We start from the raw sequence: 6,230 nt of genomic DNA, 5'->3' as shown, positions 1-6,230 counted from the left end.
GGACCGAAGGGTAAGCATTCTCGATTATTCCTTCCAACTCCATTTACATTGCATTCCATCACCAGATTCACCTGTGTAGAAATATATAAACCATCAATATTCTTATTTAATACTTCTACTTAGTTTGATAACATGGTGACTGCAACTAAATTAAAGACACTAGCTGGTTTCATCACTTTGCCTTCATGACTTGCCACTAATAATTATTTAGTTTCATCTCTTTTATAAACTCATAAGCTACTTTGGGTGTTTTACTGTTCAGTGTTCCACCAGTTGCTGTGTCAATTAACTGCCTAGTTGAAGGATTCAAATTGTTGTAGAAGGTTTGAACTTGCAACCATAAAGGTAACCCATGATGAGGGCACCTTCTTAAGAAGTCTTTGTATCTCTCCCATGCATCATATAACGTCTCTAAATCGATCTGCACAAAGGAAGAGATGTCATTACTCAACTTAGTTGTTTTAGTCAGTGGAAAGTACTTTAGAAGAAATTCTCAGTCATTTGAGCCCATATAGTGATAGAACTTCGTGGTAAAGAGTTTAACCACTACTTTGTTTTGTTCCTCCACGATAATGGGAACAACCATAAGCGAATGGCATCATAGTGGCGCCATTTATCTTGAAAGTGTCACAAATATTTAGGAAATTGGTCAAATGAGTGTTAAATCTTCATCTTACAAACCATCAAACTAAACATACTATTGTACCATCTAAATAGTGTTTGGCTTTAGTTCAAAATTATTTGCAGCAATTGTGGGTCGCACAATACTCAATTCAACCCCAGTCAGAATGGGCTTGGGATAATCATACATAGTACGAGGACAGGAGCTGCAGGAGGTAACTAAATATTCTAATTACTACCCATATCCTAAGTAATAATGATGTCCTCTTGTTCGTCTACTGTATCCTATCGACTCTGCCTTGCTTCTTCACGATTTCTACAAGCAGTACTTTCAATTTCACTATAAAAAAATAATGGTCCCGACGGGTTTCTTCTAGTCAAATACTAAAAGAACTTGCCATAAGAAAACAAAATAAAAATTAGAATGTAGAAATTAAATTAAAAATATAAAAAAATAATAAAAATGGTTAAATTAATAAAAATAAAGTTTTCCTAATATTCTAGTCCCCGCAATGGCGAAAAAACTTGTCGTGTCACGAAACAACTAAAAAAATGACGAAGCCAAGTGTACCTATCGATAAATAGTATAGTGTGGTGAGTAGAGATATCGTATCCACAAGACTACAAGTATTATAATTACGTTTTCCTATTATTTAGTCGACAAATTAGAGTGATTGGTTTTGAACGAAATTTATTCAATTAATCTAACTAAGAACTCAACAAAAAATAAATTAGAAAAATAACCGAATAATACCAATGACAGAGACAATACCTAGGAAAAATCCACTGACTTCACATTTTATTATGAATCTGAATTAAACGATTTATTCACTTGGTATCTTAATCTGTAAAATCCCTAAATTATGCTAATATCTCTTTCGAGAGCAAGAACAACTGACTCTGGTTATTAATTGAAATATCTTTCTAATTAAAACCCCTATCGTTGTATTAACTGATCTATGGATTTTCTTATTAGATTTTACTCTAATCCGGTAGATTTATGTTGTCCTATTTCTAGTATTGCATGCAATCCACTCAATTATGCTAGATCTACTCTGAAATAGGACTTTTCCTCCACTGAATTAAGCACATTAAATATGAATTATATCCCAGAAATATTAAAACAGATGTAAGCACACATAACTGATGAAAAGATTCAATTATTTATCGCATAAAATAGAAATTAAATAATAGAATTTATCATATGTTTAATCTTCCCTAGGTATTTAGGGAACTAGTTCATAATTCTGAATAAAAATATCTCAAATTCAAAATAATCACAAGAAATAAAAAACTCATAAAAACATCAAAAGATATTAAAAGGAGGTCTTTAACCTTGATTTAGATTTGCTTCAGAGTTGGCTCCAATGGTGATCTTTGACTTGTTTTTTCCTTATTATCTGATTGCTCCCTTCCCTCTTTTCTATTTGCTATTTATAGATTTTAAAATGCTCAAAAAGGCTAAAAATTGCACTTTTCTGTGTGCTTGGGAAACAAGTTGTGAAATTGACACGGTCTGGGACATGGCCGTGTGTCTAGCCCATGTAGTCACACAGCCGTATGTCCAACACGTGTGGGAAGGCCTAGCCCTTGTGGCTCCTGAATCTACATTTTTTGTTTGATTTTCACTCGTTTTTTGCTCTTTTTGCTCTCAAATGCTCACCTGAGTTAGGAACATGAATTCATAGGATTAGGAATATCAAATTCACTAATTTTCATAAATAATCATAAAAAACATTAAGAATGAGATTAAAATATGTTAGTTTTATCACTTATCCGTGTCATAGGCCGTGTGTACCCTAGAGCTTTTTCTAAATTTTTTTCATGGGACATGTAGTTACAGCTAGATACACGTCCTAGCACATGGTCGTGTACCCTCTTTAAATTAGGGCTTTTTTCTTTTTTCTTTTGTCTCCCTTACCCGTTCCACAAAGCCTTCCTCCCTCCTAACCGCTATTTAAGCACCTCAGTCGCTGGCCCCCATTTTTTTTTGGATGTCGTTTCCCCCAAATCTTTCCCTAGACACCTTCTACCTTATCATCTATCCCTCTCGCTGCCATCTCCCCTCACAAAATGTTGACCTTTTTTTTCTTCCTTTTAGATCTCACACATGTCGTCATCCCCCTCTCCCTATCTTTCCACCACCATTTTTCATCGTCTATTTGCACATTCCCCCATGCCACCACCGTTTCCTTTTCTCCTTTCTCCACTCACAACTATCCCCACCCAAGGATAACCCTTCTCCCTCACATTCCAAGCCCTTCAAATAGCCATCTACCCTCTCCTTCATCTCTTTCCTCATGCTACCACCAGCCGTAACCCCGTTGGGTCACCGGGATGCCCTGTGGCACAGCGAAAAAAATATTTCGATGATCTAAACCAGTAATCCATGCATGAGGAACAAATTGAGAAGGAAAAGTTATAAGAAGTCATGGTTCGACATAACCTTTCTGTGATAAATTTTTATTTATTATATCATTTTGTCCTTTATATCTCAATTGGACACAAGTCATGGAATAGTCACACTTGCAAATTCCAATCTCATGTTTCTTGATACCCAAGTAGACTACAATAAACAAATAAGTGCAATATCACATATTAACTTATTTGAGCATGGTCATGCATTTCTAGTCTCACTTCATCAAGTGCATAAGATATTGCTCCCATTATGTAGAGAGACAAATCCTATTTTGATCAATCATATCCCACTACATAGATTGTGGCATACCCAACATCAGTTTTATAGTACAACCTGTTACGGTAGATGTTTGACTATATCAAAATATACGACTCACTATATCGGGACAATGATGATCTCAAGTTTAAGGATTGTATACATAGTTATCACTATGAGTAATGTTGTGACTATTATATAATAATCCAAAAAACATACTCATGGCGACCCAGGCCAATATGTTGTTCTCTAACATATACTCATGTATTGATTTTAACATCCCCATGTCAATGACAACACTTTGTCACCAATCAACTACATATTAGTCTTAATGCATTATTTTTGCCCAAGCTCACAATAACACTTGACTAAGAACCTTTTAGAAATAATCATATTATTCACGGGACATTATTATAAATCAGTTTATTTTACACACGCAGAAAGTGAAACTGAAATAACAATAGCATTGCATTTTATTAATAAACAAGGTAGAATGAATATGTGATTACAATCATCTCCTGATTGGTCTTTGGACATACTCTAACGAACCCCCTGGTACCCTACCAGTCATCCTTCCATTTCACTTTGCGCCACCCCTGCGCCGTTGTCGAATGCCACCCCCACACCACTATCGACACCAATACACCCAAACATCTATGTCTTTGGTTTTATTTATTATTATTATTTATTACTAGTGTTTTTTTAGGTTATGATTATTATTAATTTTATTTTCATTTTCATTTTTTTCATCCTTTTACTGTTTAATTTTGCATAAATTTTAGATTAGATTTGCTCAATTTGTTATTTCAATTTAGTTTAGTTTATTTTAATATTCGTGCTCTATTTTAGCTAATTTTTAGTGTTTCTCTGATAGATGGTGCCCTCTGTTATTGTTGAATACGAATCATTTCAGGCACGTAGATAGGACCCTATAGTGTATTGGTTTCCATGGTTTGTGATGTTTATCGGTAATAGCCTAATACATTTTATTGGTAATTCTTATTTCAGGTACATAATGTTGAATACACGAGGAAAAAGTAAGGTACCCACTAATTTCGAAAAACGAAAGGTTGTTAGGACCACATCTTCCTCCTCTCAAACTGCAATCACTCGACACTGATACCTCACATCCGACCATTCACCCCATGAGGAGATGTACCAGCACCTGAAGGACAAATAATTGGGTTTGGGTTGGTGTATCAACTGGGAAGCCCTTCAGAATATAGGTCTATTCGCACGGGTTCATACTTTATTGGATGCGACATCGTGGGAACAGTTCTTTGCGATCGTGGAGCCGACATATGCTAAGCTTACTTTGGATTTTTTCTCCACATTTTTCCTATAGATCGTGCTATCGTCAAGGGATAAACCTCGAGTAGTGTCATTCTGTCTTGGGGACGTCACTCAATTCTTGATTATTGCGGGATTTTGAGTCATTCTCGGTATATATTCTAACAACTTCTTGGCTATGACCGAGTTCTCCACTCTCTTGAGACACGTACATCAATCAACCTTTCTCTGTTGGTTTGACATTTTTGAGGTTGCCACTTCGTACAAACTTAGCTAATCTAAGGCTTGGTGCCTACCCCTACCCCTGGCCTTGTGCTACGTTCACACTATTTTAGCCCACACTCTAACTGGTCGAAAAGAGAGTGCGAGCGTCGTGGGCACTTTAGAGGCAGAGCTCCTATGGAGCATGCATGATCAATACCCGATTGATATAGCCTATTTCATGGCCCACTGCTATCGGCATCAAAGTGAGCCTCTACGTAAAGGACCTATCTGTATGGGTCCATATGTGACACGCTTAGCCTATTACTTTGGCCTTCTCGAGACCTCTGAGTAGATCGGCACTCTCAATTTGATTGGGGACTTGGCACCATAAGGTTTAGGTATAATGAAACATATGAGGAAAGTCACCCATCGACTCGAGGCTTTTGGTGATCAATACATTTTGGTACATTCGACTCAACAGAATAAGGATGATGAGCATCTGGACGGTGACCTCCCACCACCATCGCGACCTGTTCAGAATTCTCCTGCTAGTCACTCCATTGTTGTACATTCGATTATGCTTGAGGATATCCATTGCCTTCAGCAGTAGTAGTCAGAGCGGATCAAACACATTGAGTAGTGACATTTAGAGCACTTAAACTAGCTTTAGTGCCAGCAAGATCGTATCGAGGCCTATATACAACAAATATGCCAACAATTTCATATTTCTTTACCCGATCCCCTTGCTGTACTTGCACCTCTCAATCCTAACCTTCCCTTTGATGTTGATCAGTGAATTTATTTAGTTTTATGTTTTATGTTTTTTTTATTTGTACTTTTTTTATTGTTATTTTTTTTTATTTTTCAGACTTATATTTTTTTATTTTATTTTATTATGCACTTTACTATTATTATTTTGTCGGTTGTTTTTCAATTTTATTATCCCTTTATCTTATTTTATTTTTCTATCTTATTATTAGTATGCTTGGAACCATGTACTTAATTTAGGATCTCATATGATTCCGTGAAATTCTAATGAAATCATCCAAATTTAGGGTAGTTTCAGTTCTTTTCCTCCCTATTGATATTTTGTTTTCCATTGAAGGCAATGTACATCTTAAGTGTGAAGAGGATTTTATATGCTTATGCAATATAGTCTTTGAATTGTTGTTTGTATTTAAGAAATTCTCTTAAATCTAACATTAAAGTTAATTTTTAAAATTTTGGATTTTTTTATTTTTTTTGGATTAATTTATGGATTTTTATGCATTGTTTTATTTATACTTTAAGACACAAGAGAGTCTAGTGTAATAAGTTATTTTTCAGAAATTGTTATTTTAGGTTTGTCTCTCTGAATTAAAGCATTATCTTAAAATTTTAAATTTACAAGTTTGACATCAAAACCATAATTTTTTGTGAGCTTTTGATCCTATAGAGAATC

At 35.2% G+C, this 6,230-nt stretch overlaps 1 non-coding gene across 1 annotated transcript; it reads left to right on the top strand.

Annotated features, from left to right (window-relative positions):
• The first annotated feature begins 347 nt into the window (after nucleotides 1-347).
• On the top strand, nucleotides 348-454 carry LOC121214947 (small nucleolar RNA R71). The gene has a single exon (XR_005910683.1). It is a non-coding gene; the product is annotated as a small nucleolar RNA R71 (small nucleolar RNA).
• The last annotated feature ends 5,776 nt before the right edge of the window (nucleotides 455-6,230 follow it).

The sequence above is a fragment of the Gossypium hirsutum genome, chromosome D02 (assembly GCF_007990345.1).
Source record: "Gossypium hirsutum isolate 1008001.06 chromosome D02, Gossypium_hirsutum_v2.1, whole genome shotgun sequence".
NCBI lineage: Eukaryota > Viridiplantae > Streptophyta > Magnoliopsida > Malvales > Malvaceae > Gossypium > Gossypium hirsutum.
The sequence above is the reverse complement of the archived record's forward strand: the minus strand, read 5'-3'. Positions and strand labels throughout refer to the sequence as shown.